The following is a 25,246-nucleotide window of genomic DNA, read 5'->3' as shown; positions in this document are numbered from 1 at the left end:
TTAGTGACGTACCAAAGAAAATATATTAACATTCACAAATGAATTGTGCACAGTGAGAATGCTCTTTATTTTTGCAACGAAACATCTTGCCAACAATATTTCAGAAATACCGTTGCATACTAGGTCACCAGCCTTGATGTTTATGCAATGACATCCGTTAGATAACTCCAAACATGTCCCGTCTTATAAGATGCCAGTTTCTGTTACCAGTTTCTCCTCACGGGGAGCTTTTTGGTATTGATTTGATCATAATTCTCCATCTGAATGAATGCACTTGAATATTATGAACTGCAGACAGGTTCTTTACTGAAGCTTTCAAAAAAGTTATCTCTGATCTTTACTCTGAACAGTACGAAGCTCTCAATTTAGGTGCTTTACAGTCGTGTTACAGGATGTTTCAGTCTTAAGGCTAATGTTTTAAATGTCAGGTCTCTGTCATCTATATAATAACAAATATTTATTTCGTTTAGCTATTAACAGACAGACTGCAGATTTCGGTTGTATAATTGGTGTATAACCCGGTCTGCAAATAGTTTTGCTTTACTGGTGTGCATTTTGAGACAAGGACACTTCCATTGCATTTCCAAATGTCACTGCAAGCTATTTTCTGTTTTGACAGCTACAACATTTATTTCAGTATTAGTCTTAATCCCTGTTTCATAGTTAATTAATTTTATTGTTGGATTAAATATGGATATTTATTGATTATTGATTTTGAAGCAATATTTACTTAAGTGCCAATTGAGAAGGCCACACACCCATGTTCAAGTTTAAAATGAAAGGTTTTGGTTTTGGTACAGCTGACATCACGACAGTCTCTTCCTCACCTCCAGCTCATCTGCCTGCCACATTCTGATGAGTCTTGTTAAAGCCTTTCAGACTTGATGTGGAAGCAGACAGGAGGTGTTTAAATACTGGTGGTTGAGCGGAAAATGAAGAACGTGTCTAACATCTGGTTCTGGGGGAAATTTGTTTTCTCACCATGTTCTAGAACTCCTTGTATTTGAAGAGTTTAGGAGGATGTAATAAACTGAGCTCTGGCCTGATGTTTTATTCCTCTCTCTTCACAGCAGGAAGAATCTTGCAGAGGACTGTTAGAGGTCAGAACATCGTTCACTGCTCTGTAACAGCGGGTAAGTGAGTCTGCTGTGAACACGCTCAAACAAATTCAGTACAGAAGGGGCTTAAGAATGTGAACCTCCCTTGTACGGTGACTGCAGAGTACTCTATATGTTCTGAATCGTGTCTGTGGTTTAAATGGTATTAGTATTTGCCAGTTTAATTTTTTTCCATTAGTTCATTTACTAAAATACTAAAATCTGTTTTAAAGTTGGGTTGTTCAACGATTAATTGCGAGTAATGGCATCCAGAATAAAAGTTTGTGTTTACATAATATTATGCACTATGCACTTTTATTTCGTATTGATAAACACGTACACATACATGTATATATTTATTTCCTGTAGCTCAGTGGTAAGAGCATTGCGTTAACAATGCAAGGTTTGCAGATACCCATGTTAAATGTATAGGATAATGCTATGTAAGTCGCTTTGGATAAAAGCGTCTGCCAAATGCTTAATTGTAAATATATTCATATTTATACAGTATATAATTTAAATTATATATAAACAATAATTCATTTTTATTTTTTTTATTTAATATATACATGAATGTGTTTATAAAAAAATATTATATGCGCAGTGCACAGACATATATGCCATTAATCTGTAAAGAATCCAGTTTACAGCAAGCAAGGCATGTTTCAGTTACTTATATATAACTTTAAAATAATGTAAGAATTGATTACTTTGCATTTCAATGAAGGTTCATCCAGATCGTTTCAAATTAGACGAGACATTGTCTAAACTATAAAGAATATTGAAATGTACATTTTGTGCAATGGTCGTACACCGCCCTGCACTTGAAGACTCTCTTATGTATATAAAGTGGATAAAGAATGGAAAATGACATCCATTTGTTATGGAAATATGAAACCAGCCGTTTAAGAATTAAAGACTTGAATTCATCTATTAAACAAGGGTGATATTAATATAGCCTTTTGTTCAAGGTTTCCATGGCTTGCCTCAGAGACATACGTCTGCCTTAAAAATGAAATTACCTGGACCTGGATTAATTTACCTCTTGCTTTTCAGCTCCTGATGATGTGAAGTTCTTTTATTGACCAATAACCAGTCATCTTATAATGCTTACTCGTGTTCATTATCACTTGCAGGGCCTTTACATTTTAATTTTAAAGATACAGATAAATATTTTTCATTGTTGAAACAGAGCTGATTTTATTTTCATCCATTCTAAGATTCTGTGCAAGCAGTTAGTTCAGACTTTGAAAGAGTGCATTGTTTCGGTCATCTTTCTACTTTTTTAGTTCTCATTCCTTAACAAAACCACTGGGGTTTGCACATCCCTGGTGCAAAGCCCCTCTTGTTGTAAAAGTAAGCCGTCTAAAGATGTGGGTGCCATGTGTCCGGAGCATTCAGGGATTGTGGGCCCTCTCAAGGTCTATTTTGTTTCATTTGCGTTAAGGAATTAAAAGTCTTACAATACAACAGACTTAAGAATGCAGTGAGAGCTATGTGACTGTCAGGGCGGAGAACATCTCTACAGGTGATGCAGTAATGATGCGATGCGGGAGGAGACTGCAGATGAGCAGAGATCCTCATAGAATCAAGGTCATTCACTTTTAATCTTTTTCTTTTGCTGTCTTGCGCTCCCTTGCCTATTTAGGGTTGGCATATGGATATAAGACATGGCATTGATGCTGTGGCTTAGATGCAGTGAGTCTTGGTGCTCATATGGGAGATTTTTGTGATGTGTTTCTATCCCTCCTCCCCCTTTGGCCCAATCAGAACAAGCCAACTTTTTTGCCCAAGGCTAAGTTTGTTACAAGTTAATGTTATTTAGCTCAGCTTTCTCCGCTTATTGATTAGAGACGAATAAAGTTGTTCCCTGTAGACCTTATTATAAATCTACACCCTGCTTTCCAGAAAGAGCAGTTCTTTCTTTTATCTGGGAGCTTTTGGAAGGAGTTCTGCCTAGACTTTCAATGATCCGATACCTGGATCAGAGCTACAACCTCAGAGCCAAACTGTTATAACACAACAGTCTGGCTCTGGAAGTTACATCTTTTTCCACCATATACAGTTTACCCATTTAGTGTTTAGCGATGGGGTATAAACCTTTTTGAGACTGGCTGAAAATGAGCATTAAAGTTAATGTCCGATGATAGAGCCGCGGAAAACATTAAGAGACCATTACACATTTTCATTTATTCAGCATTTCTAGATGTATCGTGGTCATTTCAGTCCAGTGTCTGTTGAATTTCAACATAATCAAACCTCAGGAGTGACAAAGTCATCCAACAGCAACGTGAAAGACTGACACTATCACATAAATAATACATTTTTTTACTTTTCTTAAATACATGCACAAATACTGTTGTATTGCTTAAAAGTGAATATGAACTTCTTTGCAGTATTTGAGCTCTGAAAAAACATCTTTTCTGTTATTTTGACCTGTTCTCCAGGTCTCGTTTTCTACTAATAAATGCAAATAGAAACATCTTTTTATTTAAAATATGGGAGAAACATTGTTCGTAGTTAACAGAAGGAAACAAAAGTGATAATTTTACCTAAATACATACTTAATATATCGAAGTGGTCTCTTCATTTTTCGAGGGCTGTGTGTTGCAGTTTATGTTTAAAGTATATGGAGCATATTTTGTCTGTTTCATGTCATCATTCGACTGTTTCGAGTCATTCTAAGTGCTTTATTGGTGGAGAAGTTTGTTCCTTCGTAAAATAAACTACGCACATGCTCTTGTAGCATTTGTCAATTGAATATTTGTGTAATTCAAGTTTTGTAATGTTTAAATGTAGCAACCGAATGTGATACAGATCGAGGCTGCTGTGAAAGGAGGCGGTCACTGATGCACACCGACGTCAATATAGTTTCTCACTGGTGATGGATGACCTCACACGCAGGACTGCATTGCAGCGTAAAGCGTGTTGTAAGAAATGCAGATCTAGGATTTCTGCAGCGGGCAACGAAATCGAAGGGAGATAAATCTCCTCCAGCCGCTGTCCTTTGTTATGAAGAACAGCAATACATCTTTTCAAAGCAATATTAAAATCTCTCTCGCATTTCATATGCGTGTAGTGGGGCATTAAATTCTCTAATAGACCAGTGCTTCGTTTGTGTCAGAACTGGCAATATCGAATAACGTGTTCATTGATCATTTTCGTAGGTTCGCTGCCCTGCACTAGGCGATGGAAACTGGGATAGACGTCTAGGTCTAGATCTTATGAGATCAACCACATTAAAAGCAATAATAACAGCTATCTGTTAATTTAATTATGAATACTTGTATCTTGATGATAAACATGTCATGGTTTGTTGTGCGCACAATTGAGTTTGAGCGTGTGGGCTGTTCAGGCGAAGAAAGAGGATCTGAGCAGAAAATCAGATTTGGGCCACATTCGGACGCGGTGTAAATGTAGTCGTCGATCAGCGTAAGAACGGCAGTATTGCGTAATTTTTTTCCCTGTGCCTTGTTCATTTTTGATATGGGTGAGACATGTGGGAGGTCTCGGAGCTAAGTCCTGTGAGAGCGGGGACAGGGAGTGCGAGTTCATTATTGAATTTGCTGTCAATATAAATAAGTGCAGTGAAATATACGGGCAGCTGCTATCCTGTCTTCTCCTATAACGCAAGGCAGAGCTAAAGCCCTGGAGGTCTGGGCCAGTTCTGATAATGGTCTGCCAACTAGTCAATACCGCCAATTATGTAGATGCGTGTGATTTTTGTCATGTGGACGGGGTGGCGTAAGGAAAACCCAATACATGTCCTATTTGCCGTGGTCACTGGCCCAGGGCATCTTTGATCAGCAGCTTTCGTCAGATAGTCTACGTTTGTCTGAATCCAGGCCTTTAATAAAGCTCTGGATATAGTATCTCATATCAAAGCCTTGTGGACTTTGGGATAGAGGATTGCTGAATCCATTACTGTAATACGAATACTAATAATAATCGTTTTGGCTTAGAAGTTGCATGCTGTCATAAATATTGCGGATCTTCAGGGGAGCTCAGTTTCTGCGACGTGTTTTCTTATCTGGAAGGGATGTGTTTGACCACATGAGCGCTATCACTTTCTGAGACCCTGTGATTGGTGCTGCTATCTGATCTTGTTGAAAGTGGTGTGCTGTGTGCTGATTGGCCGATTGGGTTTAGGCCTTCTTATTAGCTGTAATGCCATGTTTAAACTCAGACAAGTTTGTTTCTTACTATAAAAGACGTGTGCTTGCTCTTTATTTTATTTAGTTGTGCTTAAAGTTGCCATTCATAATGGATTCCAAATAAAGAAAACCCATAAAGATCTACTTATCTCCATTCACAAGGGAATGCTTATAATAATACTTTATAACTTGAGTGGTTGCGTATGATTTTGCAGTTCTACTGTTATTTGACTTCAAGCCATGTAAAGGTAAGTATGAGAAGTAACCTGCGGTTTTAAGTTTCAAACAGTGAGAGACAAAAGTAATGCTTTAAATTTAAATTTTTAAATAAATGGGGCGATACATATTGCATTTTTATAGACCAGAATATTGAATGATCAAGACATGAGGTGGGCCTTTTTGTTACCTCAACTAGAAAGCATCCCAGTGCTCATAATTTCCTACTTTACAAATATCTGTTGTAAAATGTCTGTTTTCGGGACCTACCCCCATTTCTAAAGAATAGCAGGGGTTTAAAAAATCAGTCAAACAAACCACGAGTCAAAGCTGTTTTCTTTCTAGCGTTGTTTTAACTTGTTTTAGAGCAAAGCTATTGTGGAGAAAGCACACATCTGGGCACTACATGAAGTCACCGTGCATTATGGGGCACATATGTGTGCGACTGCTCTTTTGACCGTGAGCTGTTTATACTGCCAGCCTGACCCACGATGCCTTCAGCATGTGAATCAGCTTTTTCCTGCCTGGTGTGCACGTTGTACGTGGCTTTAAACATCAGAGCCGCAGATTAATTTCCACACACATTAGACTGTGCTGTGTTTAAAAGAGCCTGTAGATTTACATTTCAGAATGCTCGAAAATGTTATTTAAAATCTCTGTCCCTTCGTGAATTTGTCCATGTTTTAGATAAACAGCCATTCGAAAGTAGCTGTTTTTTCAGAAAGCTTTATTGGGCAGTATGTTTTTAGGAAACCCTGCTATGTTCAGTGTACGTTTTTGTAAATATTTATGGCAATAGGATTTTAAACTTTGTACAGGTAAAGCTTTGATTTCTTTTGTAAAAGTTTTGTGTCATTTAAGTTTTATAACTTCTCTCTCACAACCTTGATGTCCTTCATGCTTGTTTTTCAACGGAGATCACACAAAATGCTTCTTTCATTTTGATCCGTTGTGCCATTTTTTGGTACAAAGGTCATTTTCGCCCTCAACAAAGCTGTAATTGCCTGTGGCCTTCCTCTCTCCACCACCCATATGATATACTCGTGCCTTTCTTATTTTGTGTGGTGACTTTAATCTGCACTGGGATGTGACAGGGACGAGCATCCGACAGAGAAATACAGATTTTAAAAGTAAAATAATCAGTTTGGCGTTTCATTGTGTTAACGGTGTTTGTCTGTGAACAATTTGCCTCGTTTGTTTAGTTGTTTTACTTTGTGTTTTACTTTTGTGTTCTTTACTTAAGCATGTTTTCAGAAACGGGTGTGAGAGGAAACGCAGCAATGAACTTGTCCCTCAAATCGTCCGTGCACAAGCAGTCATGTTCATACCGTTGCTGAGCAAAATCACATCAGATTGATAATGCGTACGCTTGTTTGTTTGTAATCCGTTACGGCTGTGTATTAGCCGAGTACAACTGGACTTAAAGGCGGCGATTTCATCGGACCATTCAGCAGTGAGATTAGATGGTGGAGGAAACGTAACTACAGGTTCACTTGATTAATGTTGCTGATGTAATTAGAATTGGGGCTGAGAGGACAGAGGAGAGCACATGTTTGTGCACTTGCTACCCGCTCTACAACTGCAAGAATTCAGAAATGCGACAGACTTATTAGGTGGGTGGAGAGGGGGCGGGTATCTGTAGCTCGCTTTCTGTGTGTCTGTCCATTAAAATAATTTCTTTTCAAATAATTTATGTATTTGCCATTTTTATTGCTTCGTGAGATGAAAAAAGGACAGGAAATCATGTAAGCAAGAGAAGGGAACCAGAGTCGGGAAAGAACCACAAGCCGGGATTCGAACTTGGGTGGTCCTCTTGACTATCATGGCTGACATGATTTTGCAGTATGCAAGCTATATGTTGTCTTTATAATCCTGTTTGTTTTGTGATTTTGCATATCAGCGCAACAAATCCAGTTGTGCGGTTGTGGTGCATTGAGGTGCGTTTGGATTTATCTCTTGTGTTCCCGATGGCCTGATTCCATCATGCTGTAGCTGTGGGCCATATGATGCGGTCTTTTTTTCAGCCTGCTCGACAGACGATCGTTTCCACAGTCATGACCGTGACGCTCTGTCTATCATATATTGATCAGAATGTAGAAAATCCATCTGTGAAACTCAGACAGATCACTGTGTCACAAACCAGACGGGCACACTGGAGTGACACTTTGCTTAATGGTAGAGTTATGTTTGGGTTGTTGGCAAACCGCTGGTTTTGTCCTAGATGTTTGTTTGAAGGTGCTCAGATAGGTTTGTGTATCGTGTGTTGCTGGAACGTCAGAGCAAAGAAATGTATACGGGTTCGGAACAACTTCAGGGTGAGTAAATGAAGACAGAATTTTTTGGTGGAGTATCTCTTTAAGAATGTATTCAATGTCAATATTTAGCCAGAGTTATCAGGGCAACCACAGTAACTCTGATCCCATTTAAACGGTGCTATTCACTCTCATTCTGTGATAGTATTCCTTTCCCTAGTAGTAAGCTGATTTCACATGGTTCTGTTATCTTATCCCTCAGAGTCACAGGAGAGTCCCAGAGGGCTGAGATTTGGAAATGTAGAGACAGGTTGATTTAATGTCTCTTGTGCTGCCTTACAGAGACTGGCAATGGAGGACACTGTCATCATCGCTGAACATCATCACTTCTGTCTCCCTCTATCTGTCACCTTCTCTTATTTTACAATGACTTTGGTTAGAGGTACAAATGATAAATACCCTCAACAGATTAAACATCGTAAGGTTTCCTCTTCGACTCCACCTTTTGGGACCGCCACCATTTTTTTGTAAATCTGCTACGCTTTACGGTTGGAATTCAGACAGCGTTATGTTCTGTTTGATATGTTGTGTAACTGTCCTTTTGTGGCATTCTCTGAACATAGAGTTGGAACCGAGTATGTCCCTGGGCATGTACTGTCGTTCTATTCTGTTACAAGATGTCCCATTTTGCACAAAAATACGAAGCAATTGAATTCATTTGACCAATTTTAAACGAACCCACCGGTGCTGTTAATACCTTATGTCTACAAGATACCGGGCTGCCATATTGGACAGGGCAAGAGGGCCCTTTAAGCACATATGAGTAAATAGGGAGGAGGTATTTCTCTCGATAAAATGCAAAATAACATGCATTATGCAAGGGTCCTTTGTACCATGATAAAATATAAAAAAAACTCGTCATGACACGATACACAGATTGCGTATCGACACACCTATTGTTTTCAACCAAATGGTTTGGTTACAGCTGTAGCAGGACCGGGCTGGCAAAGCGTATGGAAAGGAGGTATTAACAAGAGGTGGGGAAATGGAGGTACTTGTGATAATACTCACCAGAGAGCAGCAGCACCGGCTTAAGCCTGCTCGCCCGAGGCGGGTGTCCTCTCGAGAGCTGGGTATCCTATAGAGAACCAACATGCTCCGCTCTTCACTACAACACTTCTTTCCTCTGAAAGGGCAGAATGCAAGGACAAGCAAGGGTAGTTCAGCCAAGCGCAGAGTTATTTGACAGAATGCAGTGCTCAGCAGGAAAGCCAAGGCAATCTGTTTCTCAGGGACCTCTGTCAACCCAATATAGCACAGCGCCATGTTTTCAAATCTCTCTATATATGCGGCTATTCTGGAATTGTTTTAGCTTTTTTTAGTTGATGCCAATCAGAAGAATGCTATATTTCTGGTTTGGTATTACAATTTTGGTCTGTTGGAATTTTGCTTACGCAAACTAATGAATTGTAAATTGTCTCAAGTGTTGCAATGAAATGTTTACAGCATAAAATCACTATGCAGACTGTGTAATTGAGGCGAGCAGCGCACGATTTCAAGGCGGGTTGTCATTTGGTGTGGGAGAGGAAGTTTCCTTTTTCAGTGCGTAATTTGTATGACTAAGTTGTGCCACATGTGTAATGTTTTCTTGCATTGAGATCTGAGATTTCTACTATAATTCCCAGTGTTGTTCTTGTGTAAAGCTAGTGTTATTTCTACGCTTTACATAATACAGCAACAAATTCAGAATCTATTTGTAACTACAACAGTTAAATGAAGCTTATTTTTCCAATCCCACGTCTATTAAAGGAACAGTTCACCCCAAAATAATAATAATGATTATTTAAAACCTGTATATGACTTTCTTCTGTAGAACACAAAACAAATATCTTTTGAGAGCGTGTTCAGTGTTTGGAAGTCAATGGGGGACAAAGTTGTTTTGAACTGATGGTGATTAAAATGATAAAATGATAAACATTTCTGGGTGAACTTTCCCCATTTCAAATATTTCTTTTTAATTTCATGTATGTACAAATATTTTTTTACATAAGATCCACAACATGTCACTCGTTTTACTGCAAACTCATCTTGCGTAGTGGTGGTGGACAGGATTGCACGGTTCCTTGAGGTTACTGAAAACCTACTTGTGTCGTGAATATAAGATTCTCAGAGATGCGTGTGGTCCTTGTGCTGACTATCTGAAAGCAAGTGCTGTCTCATTCACGTGTCAGCGACTTGTACTTTGAGTCATGGCCACATCTGCCGCTCCACAGCACACATAATACTATCACGCAGTGACCTCATGCAGTTATTTGTACTTGTTGTCTGGATGAGTTCCTTTCTCGGGAAGTGTCTGTATAGATGCATTATAGATCTGATATCTTCTCAGAATCCGTGCGAGTAGGTTGGTATTCAGTCTTGAAAAGTGAAGCGATGACCAGCGTTTACCATACGGTCTTTTGTTTGGATGAGCTATTTAATATGATCTGTGATCATGTACGAGATCCGCTCCAGAGTCTGGCCGGAACAGTTGGCGGATTATAGGGACTGAAATATGAAGCCTCTTGGATGAAGTTCAACACTACAGAGCAGGACCATGAGCATTTGGATGTCTGGTATTTCTCAGATGGACTAGCACGATTCAGTTTATTTTGACAGTTTCATCAAGCGTCAGCTGTGTTTTAATCTTCTTTCGTGAATTTAGTTGGATTCACAGCACATTCGTATTCTGTGTGTTTTTTAGGAACCAAGGTGAAAGGAGCCTTTTTTTGGCTTGCAGACTAGAGTCGTGTGCACTAAGCTTTGTTCTTTAAACATTTGATTGGTTTACCTTTAGAAACTAGTGATCAATGTATATTTGTTTAGAAAATTGTTAGATTCAAAGTTTTTTTAATGGGTAACAGGATTGAAAAAGAAACACAACGAATCCAGTCAATAATGAGCTTTGTGTAAAGAAATCAAAAACAGGTCATTCACTTCTATTGTTAAGCTATCAAAAAAGGTTTAAATGATGATGCATTTTGGAAGTCAAATTTCATGATGAAAGTTTGCTTTTTTGTTAATTGTGAAAAAACTGTGCAGTATTTTGGCTAGGACCAGTTTGTCCTTTGCTTTAGCCAGTTAGGTGCAGGAAAGCCAAAACGACACAACCTCACATCTACGAGGTGACAAATTTGTATGAATTTGTATGTTTTATGTGTGATGATCTTTCATGACACTAGTTCACCCCAAAATGAAAATTCTGTCATCATTTATTCACCCTCTTGTCATTTCAAACCTGTGATGCTTTCTTTCTTCTGCAGAACACAAAAGAATGCTGAATATAGGTTTGAAACCCTTTGGTCCCCGTTGACCTGCATTGGTTTTGCTTCCATACAGTAGAAGTCAACGGGGACCAACAGTTTTTGGTTACCAACCTTTGTGTTTTGCAGAAGAAAGAAAATCATACAGGTTTAAAATGACAAGAAGAGTCTGAGCCGATAGCCTTGCGGTAACGTGCTCCGACATATAGGGCTGTTGCCAGTTCGAGTCCCGGCTCGCGATCCTACCCCCTCTCTCTCGCCCACCTCAGTTCCAGTCCTCTCTACACAACAGCTGTCCAAATAAAGTAAAAAAAAAATGACAAGGCGGAGTAGATGATGGAAGAATTTATAATTTTCGGTGAACTATTCTTTTAAGTTTAAAGTTGGGGTTAGAGGAGGGACCTCTAAAATTTTACGGTTTGTACTATTCACATCGATACAAATCAGCCACTTTGTTAAAATAGTTACGAATTCCCGTGAGATCGGGTTGGAAAGCCATACATTTAGTTTCTTACTGTAATAATTAAGGGCAGAGAAAGCTTTGTTACCCCTGCTGTTTTCCTCTTGTGTGCTCAACAAGACTTTATTTCCTGATCAGCCCCATTTTTCAGAAGCTCTATTGTTCAGGCTCTCTTCAACACGTTCCTTTTTAATATCCGCTGCTCAATGAAATAACCGTCAAATGGAAAACAACAACCCACTGTAAGTTCTGTCATGTAACAGGCAAACACAGTCCACGTAATCAACCTTTTCTATGTAGACCGTAAGAAATCTGAAATGGAGAAACACAAGAACAAACATGCCAAATCCTTTTAGTAGAAGATTGTTTTTTCATACTTAATTCTGAATGGGCTAAATGTCAAGTAATAGCAAATTGCTTGTATTATTCTTGTGATTATCTCAAATTGCTTTCCTTTGTTCTGCCTCCTTTTCATCTTGCGGATGAAAGTCCGATCAGACTTGGACAATTCGTGGGACACGGGGTGCGTGTTCCAACACGTAACGGGTGATAAAGAGGGAACAGAACTGTGATTATAGATATAGATATGGATATGGATTATGCATATTCCAGCTTTAGTGGCATAAACTCTTTGATTTCGTTCTTGTTGTTATTCACATTTAATGGTCATGCAAACTCTGTTTTGCTGAAAAGTTTGTATGTACCTTCATGCACACTATCTAAAGTGCTTTGCTCTTAAAATTTGTCCTTGTACCTCTGTAGGCATAATCTATTAATATTCTGTCCACGGTGTCATGCTAGTTTTCATTCACAGTTCTCTGAATGTGTAATCACCCTGCAGATGCCCTCTGCCCCGGCGTCCTTTTACATCCTTTCCACTTCCCTGTATAAATCTGGACGCTAGAGGTCCAATCCTGTCCTTATAATATGAGTGGAATGGTAATGCACTCGGGTGAAATTAAATCGGAGTCTGCCGTAGACGAACCAGAAGAGCGGCTGTGGCTGTCCAATAGGCCCTTAACTTCCGCCTTTTATACATGCAAAGCAGTGTATCATACAATCCCTCGTGCAACATACAAGAAGAAGAAGAACTTCCGTTGTACGGTAGTGCTGGAATTTAACAACGGTGAAAGAAAACTGACTGAGGAAAGTTTAGTTTTTCAACGAACTGCCTCTTTAAAAATGAAACGCAGCAGCTGTTATAGAGAATTCTTAGCCTGCCTGTTTACTCTGGCAGTTCGTGCACGTCTTGGAAATTAAATTAATTTAAGTTTTTTTATAAACGTCACCTCCTACGCACAAAGCTAATAACAGACCATAACAGCTCATTAAAATCGACGTGCCATTTACACTTTTCTCCCGCTGTTTTCCATACCATATGCTAATATTTAACTTGAATGTCATTCTGAAGCCGGTCACCCTAAACACCATCCATAAACGTATATATCCGTTTGAAATGAGTCGTAAAAGCCAAACAGTAGTTTGCGGCGTGAGTGAGAAAGCTGAACTTTACAAAAGACCAGAGGGAAACTGCCACTCGGTCAGATTGGACGCGAGCGAGAATGCTTTCCTTGCAAGACGTGTGCTGTTTTGTGATGGTGATCTGAGTTTGCCTGCGGGAAATGAAAGCATTGCTCAGCTGGTGAAGTCAGTTCTGCTGAATCGCTCCGGCCGGCCGCCGGCCGCCTGCCTCAGCATCCAAACTTGATGATTTCTTCATTCTGCAGAGTTTTGTCTTATTGCAGGCGTGAAGGGATTCAGACTTTTATTTGGGCTGTTGTTCTCTTTGTTCTTCCTGTTTTTATGCGTTGTTGTGTCATATCTCAATGAGCTCAACAACTGTTTACTGTAGTAAAACCATTTCAGATGTTCAGCTTGTGATGATGTAGACTATATCTCGACCATCGCCATTTTGCCTGTTTTCTTTTTTTGTTTTATGATTCTTCTCGTCTCTTCTCATCTTCTCTTTTCTTGCTCATTCTCGTCTCTCTCATCCTCACCTCTTGTCCCGCTCATCCTCTTCTCTTTTCCAGCTCATCCTCTTCTCTTTTCTCTCTATTCCTGCTTGTCATTTTCTCTTTTCTCTCTCGTCCTTTTCTTCTATTCTCTTTTGTCTCCCGTCCACTTCTCTTTTCTCTCCCGTCCACTTCTCTTCTCTTTTCTCTCTCGTCCTCTTCTTCTCTTCTCATTTCGCTCTCGTCCTCTTCTTCTCTTCTCATTTCGCTCTCGTCCTCTTCTTCTCTTCTCATTTCGCTCTCGTCCTCTTCTTCTCTTCTTCTCTTCTCTTTTCTCTCTCGTCCTCTTCTTCTCTTCTCTTTTTGCTCTCGTCCTCTTCTCTTCTCTTTTCTCTCCCGTCCACTTCTCTTCTCTTTTCTCTCTCGTCCTCTTCTTCTCTTCTCATTTCGCTCTCGTCCTCTTCTTCTCTTCTCTTTTCTCTCTCGTCCTCTTCTTCTCTTCTCATTTTGCTCTCGTCCTCTTCTCTTCTCTTTTCTCTCCCGTCCACTTCTCTTCTCTTTTCTCTCTCGTCCTCTTCTTCTCTTCTCATTTCGCTCTCGTCCTCTTCTCTTCTTCTCTTCTCTTTTCTCTGTCGTCCTCTTCTTCTCTTCTCATTTCGCTCTCGTCCTCCTCTTCTCATTTCGCTCTCGTCCTCTTCTTCTCTTCTCTTTTCTCTGTCGTCCTCTTCTTCTCTTCTCATTTCGCTCTCGTCCTCCTCTTCTCATTTCGCTCTCGTCCTCTTCTTCTCTTCTCTTTTTGCTCTCGTCCTCTTCTTCTCTTCTCATTTCGCTCTCGTCCTCTTCTTCTCTTCTCATTTCGCTCTCGTCCTCTTCTTCTCTTCTTCTCTTCTCATTTCGCTCTCGTCCTCTTCTTCTCTTCTCATTTCACTCTCGTCCTCTTCTTCTCTTCTCTTTTCTCTCTCGTCCTCTTCTTCTCTTCTCTTTTCTCTGTCGTCCTCTTCTTCTCTTCTCATGTCGCTCTCGTCCTCCTCTTCTCATTTCGCTCTCGTCCTCTTCTTCTCTTCTCTTTTCTCTGTCGTCCTCTTCTTCTCTTCTCATTTCGCTCTCGTCCTCCTCTTCTCATTTCGCTCTCGTCCTCTTCTTCTCTTCTCTTTTCTCTCTCGTCCTCTTCTTCTCTTCTCATTTCGCTCTCGTCCTCTTCTTCTCTTCTTCTCTTCTCATTTCTCTCTCGTCCTCTTCTTCTCTTTTCTTCTCTTTTCTTTTCTGTCACGTCCACTTCTCTTTTCCCTCTCGTACTCTTTTCTTTTCTCTCTCGTCCTCCTCTTTTCTTTTTTTGCTCATCCTCTCCTCTTCAATTTTCCTTGGCAGGATTGTGATGTTGCCTACAATGTTGCCAAAGCACTGTACATAAAACAGTACAATAAAAACAAACAGTAAGGTGGTCCTGTATTTCTCTACTGTTCTCCTCATACTCTCTGCTTCCATCTTCTCGTCTCTTTCTCTCCTCTCCCTTATTTCACTTCTCTGTTCTGTACATGTTTAATAGCTCTGTATTCTCTCAGCTGCCTGTGTATGCACGTCACTGTGGTGCTTGTTGTGGCGCAGGTGAGAGAGGAGTGCTCAGAGGCTCTAGTCCATTAACAGGATCAGACAGTTTTGTATCAGACACTTCTCAAAGCCCCTTGGGCCTGGCTGGCTAAAGGCACTGGTGACCAGTACATGAGGACTATGACCTCAGTGTCTATTCATGTCTAATTATAGACTTAACAACAGGTTTTTTTTCTTTTCCAATGTTTGTGTTCTGGCTCTGAGCTTTCTGCTATGTGGAGGATAACACACTAGATCAACTCAGCGTTTCTACTTGCCCTGTGTTTGTAACTTCACAAAGCTGCGTGACGAGGTATCGCAGAAGTACAAGTCTTTAAATCATTTATGATCGTTTATTGATAATTCAGAAGTGTGCCATAACACTTCAGATTCTGATCCATAACTACATCTATTGTCGTGACCCTTTCATACTTCACATACTGTGCATGTACGCCCTCTTCTTTGTAGATGTGAGTTGGACAAGTTCTGCATCTACTTTCTGCAAAAGTATTGCAAATTGTCATTTTTTGTTGATGCATTCAATCCATGTGCATGAGGAACTTATATAGTGCTTTATATATATACAAACTGTATATGTAAAGATACTGTAATTTTTCCGATTTTGTTGTTCTAGGAACAACAAAATATGTAGAAACGCGTCCTACATGTGCGCGACCCATTAAACATGTGTGCAGCATAACCACCAAGCCAAGGCCCTGACCCTGCATATTTTCACTTAACTAATGTCTTTCTGTAATATTTTTCTTTTGTTTTCCACGATCTTCAACACCATCCAAACAGACGATTTCCACGCCTTAGTTTCTTTTCTCTCTTTTCCCCGTCGTTTTCTCCTCTCAAGAGGTTTGCCGGGACATCACTCATTTCTCCTGAGCGGCTCGGTCATCTGGGAGCATTTTGCAAGTGCAGCAGTTTGGGATTTTCACGAAAAGATTGAGTAAAAAGCCATGGCAGATAAATTATGCCCTGGACACCCTGAGGATAAAAAGTTCCTGTTTATTAATGATCGCAGGTGTGCATTTTTTAGGAATGTCCGTTCCAGTGGCGGCTGGTCAATTTGGGGCGCAGGGGCGCTGCCCAAACAAATTATAAAGAGAAGACATAAGTTCAACATTTATTATTATTGAAATAAACAGATTTATTCACACTATATTCGCCTTGCTAATAGCGTATCAATATAGATCTTTACATGTTTGATCTCATGTGTTAAATTTTATACCTATATATAGATTTTGTCAACGTTTTCAGTTGTAGCCTTATAACTATAGTATGCATATAGTATGCTTGTATAGCATTAGCTTAACACAAATAATTGACGAGACATCCGATGGACTGTCATTTGTCTTTTATTGTCTCGTATTTTGTTACAGAAGAGATGGATGCCCAACCTAAACACTAATCATGGTTACTCTCTCTATGGTCATTATTAACAATTCCAGAGTTTCCTGAACGCTCCACATGCTACAATAGTAAATTTATGAACTGTGGAAAAATCCCTGCGATAATGTAGTACAGAGGACCTATGGTATGGTACTGTGTATTAAGTAGGGGTGTCAACGTTAACGCGTTAATGCATGCAATTTTTTTCAGATTAACGCAGCATCCATTTATTTGGTCATCCTTTGTCTAGCGTAACATTATATTATAACGCTCTTATTCATGTACAGGCCTGTAAACCATTTAACGCGATTTGAAACATTGCTTTGACGCGTTCACAGCTTCTAGCGGTGGGATGCGGCGCAACGCGACAGCGGTCCTGCTAAAGGCTGCGTCAGAATGTGCATCAGTATTATATTCGGTTTCGTGCTTGAATGAACAAAAACACACACGATTATGCCAGAAAGTTGCGTCTCAAATCTTCGTAAGCACAGATTTCAACGTGTTAAATAAAATCCTAAATGAATCCAAAGAGTTGTGAAAATGAGAAAGGGCGTCAGATCTGCGTAGAGCGGCAGCTCTTAAAGAAATTGGTTGTTTAATTAATCACATTAATTTGGAGATTAAATGTGAAATTATTAGAATGTAAAAGCTTATTTTAATCGATTGACAGCACCTGTATAAAGCATTGTAAGATAACACTTTACAACTAGACATAGTAAATGCATGAGCTAACTAACATGAGCGATAGTATTGGCACTCCCTAACATTATCAAAGATCCATAAATGCTGAAAAACGAATGCATGTTGGCTAATGCATTAACTAATGTTAACAAATAGCTTGTTGTAAAGTGTAATACTGTAATATTGTAATACTGTATCTAATAATCCTCTTACTGTACAATTACAGTCAGCTGGCTCCGACTGAGGGCAGAAGATGGAACTATGGTGTCATGCCAGGGCCGGGAGTTGTGATGCATAAATCTGTTTGAGAAAAAACAGACTGACAGTTTTGGTCTCAGACTTTTCCTCCTGCAAGGGACAACTGGCATTTCTGCTGTGGAATATGTCTGATTATTATGTGATGTATTGATTCCTCAAGTCATAGGCCACATATCAGCCTTGTTCCTGACTGTCTGCTTAGATCTGTCAGAGCTATCCGATCTGAGAGGCGATGTCAGATATAGTTTTGTAGGGGTATGAGTGGGTGACGACTTTTGGTTTTGTTGTTCCACAAAGGTAAAAAGTCTCAGCCTTTATGACTATATATGCTGTCATTCGGGATGCTTCGCGATACTTTTATCCGATCATGATCTTGACTTTTGTAATCAAATGTCATCCGTGCGTATTACAAAAAGCTTTAGCTGAGCTGACTTGCCCACCTTATCTTTAAACACGACCGTCGTAACCTCTCACGATAGTCTCTTGTTATTTTCTATGCTGAGGTGAGACCAGAACGTGTTTCCATTATACCAGAACTGCATTTGTCATTGAGGGCCATTGAGAATCTACCCACAATACTTTGTGGCCCATCAGTTCGGGCCGCAGGGGCTACAAATTACCTCGTCACAGCTGTTCTGTTCTGCATGGTTGACCCCACGGAGAGCCTCCGACTGAATTGATTAAAGTCTCCAGCTGAAGTGATGATGTGTTTAAAGAGAGATGATAGAGAATGTTGAGGTAATGGATTACGCTGCCAAACCCGTGGTGATGTCTCGCATGTAAAATATGAACACTGAATATTGATTTAGAAAAGTTTGTTTTTGTGAATGGAGCAATGAAAGTCAATCAGGAAGTTTGGTAAAAGTTTGTCAGGCACAGGCAAACCTTCAGGCAGAAGATCTCGACCCTGTAGCATCTTTCATTCGCCAGGGATGCACAAGAAACAATCACGGTTTGTTTTGTTCGGCATTGTTTAGGGGCATGGATACATTCCGTAGAATTCAACCGATCAGATGATGTCTTTGAAACTCCTCAAGAGATTATGTCTGCAAAACATTTTTTTTGTCTTTTCTTGCAGTACAAATACCTAGAAATAATTAAATTGTTTATGCTTCAAACAAGCAAAAATATTTGCAAGTGGGGTAAGAAATTGAATCGAGTTGTGTTTTTACATCATTAATAATATTTAAATCAACTGATTAAGTCATTGAATTCATATATTTGGTCACGTACCTGGTCAAATAATTGCATGTTGACTGAAGATATTTTAGATGTTCGTACTGCAAAGCAAGACCAAAAAACTAAGCAAGAAGTTCCTTTTTTGCCTAAACGTATGTTGTTTGGATTTTGAGAAAAAAATATTTGCCTCTAATTATAGAAGAAAACATTGACAAACTGTGCAAATATTTATCTAATAAGCACAAATGCAGAGTGAGAAACTTTGGTTTGGAGATTTGCATGCATGCTTTGTTTGTCTGTGTTTGGGATCCTACCACAAGTTAATGTTGCGATGCTCCGATGTTTATCAAAATACATTTTTATATATTTTCAAGGTCCTTTTTGTCCTTACGCCGTAAGTCGAGAAACTGTGACCAAACACTGATGACATAATATACTCGGCCACACAATGTTGGCAGTAATGAATATAAGACTCTCTCTCTTTCTGACTGCTTCATGCCCTGAATGTATCCGTGACGTTTTTAAAATACCCTTGTACACAGAGTTCCCCGCTTCCACACTGCTTTACTCTAATGCAGTTCTTATGTAACCTCAACCCGCTGGCTTTTTTTTGTCAAAGCGGTTGCTGAAAAGCAGCATTAAAAGAGATCTCTCCAACCTTTCGCCGTTTCAATGAGCTTGTAAATGTTTCAGAGCGATTCAACACACGAGAGGCTTGTAATGAAAGACTGTTAAACATGAATATGGGACTTTATACATTTAATAACAGCTTGAGGGTGAGAAAGAACAACAACATGCCAAACACGCTTGCTGCAAAGCTAAAGTAAACGCCCCAGCAGAAAATAAATATAGGCACAGTGCAAACACGTCCAGACTTTCTGCTTTTCTCTTTTGTGTAGTGTGATCTCCAGTCCTCTTAAAAGTTCATCGTGAAGGTCGTTTGATGGAGATGACGGTGACAGTATGCTATTGATTTATCTGATTTACGTCTAGACCAGTGTGAACTCTTTCGGAAGTGATTTAGCACCTCCAGCTTTCCAGGGGCTTTTTGTGTCAGGTGAGGTTAATGAGGTTTTCTCTCAACATAATTCCTCTGTAATGATATACAGCAGATTGGACGAACCCTTTGTGGATATCGGTCTTTCTTTCAGGCAAACTGCTTGGCTTGTGCGCACCTGGCTGTGTTGCGGATGTCCAGATGTTGTGCAAGAGCGAGAGAGATAAGCGTGCAGTCTGATGTTGATGTTGGATTGAGAAACGTTTGACTTTGAGACCCGGACAGAGTCTGCTAGCCTTGTTTCAAATGCCCCCCAAGACCCTCGCGGTCAACACTTATGGATTTGTTCTAGTACTTAATTGTTGATGGAAGTTGTCTTTACATTTCAAGTATGCCTCAAGTGTGGGATCGGAGACAGAGCCTCATCCAGTACCATAACCGGGCTGACCGGCCGATGCCCTCTCATTGAGTTCAGGAATTAAGAGCAGCTTTCACTTCCTCGTCCAGCGGAAGTGGCTGTTTGCTTTGGAGACGCCCGCTGATTGGAGAGATGAATGTCAGGCGGTCCGGCGGCCAACTTTAAACCCAACGCCCTCCTCTACAGACCGCAGGCATCACAACAGTTTCCTGAGTACTTGGAAAAAGTCTGTTGTTTTCTTCCTGTTTTTCTCAAATCTTCCTGAGGTCACGAGTTTGCTCCTACCGCTCAATTTTTTTCTATATGTATATAAATGTTTCACTTATTTATTTAAACAAGTTTTTGCATTATTGAAAATAATACTTTAATTACTTTTCCATTTCCCTCTGGTAATGATCTCTGAAATATACTCTAGCCTTCTTTTAAAGGTCCAGTGTATGAAATTTAGCGGCACCTAGTGGCGAAGTTGCGAATTGAAACCAATGGCTCACTCCGCCCCTACATTTCGAAGCACTACAGAGGCTGACACAGAACTAAGATGTCATCACTTTTTTTGCAGAAGGATTTAACGTATTTATGAATCACGCTCTGTGGAGCAGTTTGTCCGTTTAGGGCTACTGTAGAAACAACATGGCCACTTCCATGTAAGGGGACCCGCGGTGTATCTAGATAGAAACATCTCATTCTAAGGTAATGAAAACATAACGCTTTATTATGTAAGCTCTTTATACACCTCTGTAGACATAGTTGTGTATATTATAACCTCCAAAACATTATACACTGGACCTTTAAAATGTGATCGATTCTTTGGTCAACCTACTTTGATCCCTCGAGAGTGCAGTGAAAGATCTATTTTATGCTCTCGCCGTCGCTCTTTCACACACTCCTGGCCTACTTGAGCACAACATCCGTAACACAAGCTGGAGAGCCTGTGCGGTCCTTCGTGGGAAAAACTCTGTGGTATTGTTCTTCTGCCCTGACAAGAGCACCGAGGAGTGTTGAGAAAGAGATCTTATCCTCAGAGATGTAACTTGTCTGGATTGTCTCAGGTGGTACTGGATCTCGATAATCAGTGGGTTTCATTTTCTGCCGAAGTGCAAAACATCCAGCTAAAACGAGACAGGTTAAGCTTCATTCACAAGCTTACAGAGCGGTCTTTGTTGGAGCTGAGTGAATGTGTGTGCGCGTCTGTGGGGACATTTGGTAGAGTTTACCAGGACACACACACAAAGTAATACCAGTTTGCTCTGTATGGCTTATAAAGTAAAGTAAATGATGTCTATTGCAGAAAGGTTTGTGTGAGGGTTAGGTTAGAGGATAGAATATACAGTTAACCGAAGTCTATGGAATGTCCACATAAAACCATGGAAATCCAACGTGTGTGTGTGTGAGAGAGAAGTAGTGAGGAAAGGTAGTGTGTGTTTTTGGAGTGTGTATGTTTATGGGCGAGCGTTTTGTTTCAGGAGGCGACAAAATGAGAGTGTGTGTGTGAGAGAGAGAGAGAGAGAGAGAGAGAGCGTACAGTTTGTGAGTGTGTGTGTTGTCAGAGTTTGTATTATGACAGTGTTTGTGGGCGTTTTGTGAGTGAAGAGTGTGTTTCTTGTCAGTATGTGGGAGTGAGACCGAAGTTGTGTGTGTGTGAGCGAGAGCTAGCGTGTGTTGCGAGTTGGTGTGCGAGTGTCATGTGTATGAGAGGGAGTGTGTAAGAAAGTGTGTTTGGGTTATAAGACGTCCCTTATTTTGTCCTGCCACGGCGCTTTATTATTTGGTGCAAGCTGCACTGCGTCACTAGTCGCTTGTCGAATCAGAAACCCACCCTCTGAGATCTGTGGATTGGGAAAGGTTTGGTAGCATCTATATCTGTATCATTTTCACAGCATGTCATCCCATAACCGACTTGGTTTTCAGAGTCTTGTGCTTTCTCGTTCCCTGAAGGTCTCGTCAGTGCCCAGGTGGCAGAGTTGGGTACCCGCCCTTGGCCTCAGAACTGCAGATGTCACCTGGTGGGCTCCATAAGCCCCAGCTGTGCTGGCCAGCTGCTTTCCGCATACTATCCCTTCACATCCCCAGAGAGCTGACCCAAATAGCAAACCTCAGGGAATATCAAAGCGCTGCGTAAACAAACAACCTCAATGCGTCAAATGCAAGTTAAAAAGTGAGGGTGCAAAAGAAGGTCTAGGAAATGAGAGGTATTTTCCGATTATGGCACATTCGGTACATACTCTGGTTGTCATAACCTCCTTTATAAAGGTCCTGACGTGTCGAATCAGGCAATGCGGTTAAGCTTGTCTCCGCTACAATCGGAACTAATAAACTGTTGTTTTTCTTTAAGTAACGTCCTCGTCCCTAGTTGTGCACGGCAAATCCCGACCTGTAGTGCTGTATTTCTTTCCCCCTGTTTTGTTTTCTTTAACAGGTCCTGACTCAAAGCGATTCAGCTTTGGAGTCAGCGAGTCTGCGAAGGCTATTGTGTTAAGCGTTTTCACTTAGACTCGTGTTAATGACTCTTGCTAATGGGACGAAGCTTCCCATCCGTCGGTGTAACCGGAGAATAAAGAGAAGGTCGTACGTCTGTAAACGGGATCTGTTTTCTTTTGCACTAAAAGACTCCGCTAATCTCACCTCCCTCGATACCCACACTTTTACCACGGGAGCAAATATTGTGGGTATTGCAGAGGAGATCATTTACAAGGTACACTTTGTGTGATTGTTTACACATTTTTGATGCGTGTTTGTTTTGTGCCTGTACTTGCAGCAGCGAGGGCGACGCTGCCCCAGTGCCTTATGGGAAAACAGGGCTGTGGAGGATATTAGCCAGGCATCTTTAAATAAATTTGATATCCTACCGACTCTGTCGGAAGTTCACACTCGGGGCAGCAGCAGTAATTTCTCCCTCGTGTCCTTTCTGCCATGTAATGGCTCTATATTTCCTGCTCGCTCTGCCAGCAGGGCCCCTCAGAGCGGAAGGGGGGTGGGAAGAGCCTGGCAGCGGAGATGGGCAGCACGCTTTTTGTTCCGGTTTCTGCAGACCGAGTCCCTGTGGGCAAAATAGCCTGTCTGCATCTCGCTTTCTTTCTCTCTTTGGTCATTCTTTAGCTTAGCAGGTTCTGTCGGCCTCTTGAGTCTGGTGATAACTGACAGCGACAATGCTTCTGTTCTTCTTTGCTTTCCATGCGCATTCTACTGTACCATCTAGCTGGCAGCCGTTTCCTCTATGAAATACATACAGTTAAACCTCCTTCTATACGTTTCGGTGAGACAGAGCATCAGCGCCCCTTTCAGGATGAAGGCGGTATTGGTCCTGTCGGATGCTGGCGTCCCTTAAACACATGTCAATGCCCCCTATTGACTACCATAGTGGGAAAAATGACAATGGTAGTCAAAAGTGCCCCAGTACTGTTTACTGTCCTACATTCTTCAAAATGTCGTCTTGTGTGTTCAACAGAACAAGAAATGAAAGGTTTTTTTTCTACTATGGGAGTCAACGGGGGTCAAGATCTGTTTGGTTATAAGCATTCTTCCAAGTATGTTTCTCTGTTTTCATCAGAACAAAGACATTTATAAAGATTTGGATAGTAAATGCTGCCAGCTGTTAGGGATTTCTCATTCCTTTTATCTTTTTTTATTTCCCGTTTCAGAAAACTGTCTGAAGGTGTGATTTGTGTCGTCTTTTTATTGAATTCCTCAATGCAGAGGTGCATTCTGCAGAGTTTCATTGGCTGCATTAAAGTGGGTCTCATCTGGTACGCTTTGATCTTTTAAAGACAATCGCACGCTGGAGAGATGCTGCACAGGATTGTGGGTTATGAAAGCACTTGGCCTGTGAAATCCTCAGAAAAGGGAAATCATGCGATTGATTGAAAGGTTTGATCCGCTTTGCTGGTCTCTGGAATGGCTCGTGTCATAAAGGGGAGGTTTCCCAGACAGGAATTAGCTTAAACCAGGTCTAGGCTTTATGAGGACATTTAAGTAGTTTTTACAAAAATGTCTCACAAAAAAACATGACTTGTGCATTTTAGAACAAAACAATGGCACTGATGTGTTTTAACATAAGTCTGTGCAAGCTGTTTTTAGTTTGGACAGTTTAGGACTAGTCTTAAGCCCTGTCCGGGAAACTGCCCCGAAATGTAAAGTAATTCAATCATTTTAGTAAAGTTATAATTCTCGTGGAATACAAAAGAAGATACTTTGAGAAATGTCTCCGTGGTTTTGTCTTTTGTGTCTGTTCAATGGAAGTCAATGGGGGGTAATGTTGTTTGGTGACCAATTCTTTGGTCTTCTGCAGTAAAGGTCATACTGGCTTGAAATGGCATTAGGGTGAATAAATGATGAAATAATATATATATTTGGGTGAACTATCACTTTAAATAGACATAAAGTACCTGCACGGTTAAGATGTATTGTCACCTATTTTCTGGAAAAGGTGGAAAAAGATGGAGGACTAATCGCATTCTTGTAACCTGCAGTAAATTCAAACATGTGTGACTCTGGCAACCCATTTAGTTTGGCTGAGGAGGCTGTTGCCTGACTGTCGGCGCCGGTTAAACATCTCTCACTGAATACTGCTGTGGTCTGTGGTCACACTGTGCTTCTGATGCACATTCCAGTCACTGATGTTCTTGTTTGGACATTAAACTTTCATGACTAATTTTTGTCTTTGGGGGACTTTTTTATGCCCCATCATTCTTTGGGTCCCTCTGGCATTTCCGGGACTAAAGCTGTTGATCAACCTTCAAACGGTATTTACTTTAAAAGAAATAAATCTGCCCCGTGCATTTTATCCCGTAGTTATGCATGCAAAGAATCACAATTTAGGCATCTAGACCAGGCTGTAATGCTTATCTTCGTTTAAAGGGATAGTTTACCCAAAAATGAAAATTCTGTCATTACTTTCTCATATCTTTTGTGTTCTGTGGAAGGAATGAAATGACGAGAGAGAAAGTAAATGACAGAATTTTCATTTTTGGGTGAGCTATTTCTTTTAAATCATAAGAAATAGTTGGGATGTTTGAGGTAACCGGCAAGAATGGTGCAACAGCGCCTCTCTGTGTCCATGTAAAGGAGCAATTGGATATTTAGTTTAAAAAAAATTTGGGGATTAGATTGCTCTTGTTTTGTAGTTTAAAGTGATACTTTAATTCTGTCATCTTTTACTCACCTTCGAGTTGTTGCAAATCTGTATACATTTCTTTGTTCCTTGCGATGAACACAGAGAAAGTTATTTGCAAGTATCCTTATAACCAAACAGGTTTTGCCCTCCATTGAGGGAGTAAATGATGACAGAATTTTCAT

The 25,246-nt window shown here is 40.4% G+C and overlaps 1 protein-coding gene across 3 annotated transcripts in view; it reads left to right on the top strand.

Moving 5' to 3' along the window:
- Positions 1-25,246, top strand: part of adarb1b (adenosine deaminase RNA specific B1b) — a 90,467-nt gene that overhangs the window by 30,558 nt on the left and 34,663 nt on the right. For 2 of the 3 annotated variants that reach the window (XM_079464554.1, XM_079464555.1), the window contains exon 2: positions 1,071-1,133. The gene's annotated coding sequence lies outside the window, so the exon portion shown is untranslated. The remainder of the gene's footprint in view (positions 1-1,070; positions 1,134-25,246) is intronic. The other variant, XM_079464556.1, reaches the window with a different exon arrangement.

The sequence above is a fragment of the Barbatula barbatula genome, assembly GCF_947034865.1.
Source record: "Barbatula barbatula genome assembly, chromosome: 9".
Lineage (NCBI taxonomy): Eukaryota > Metazoa > Chordata > Actinopteri > Cypriniformes > Nemacheilidae > Barbatula > Barbatula barbatula.
This window is presented reverse-complemented; position numbering and strand designations above follow the sequence as displayed.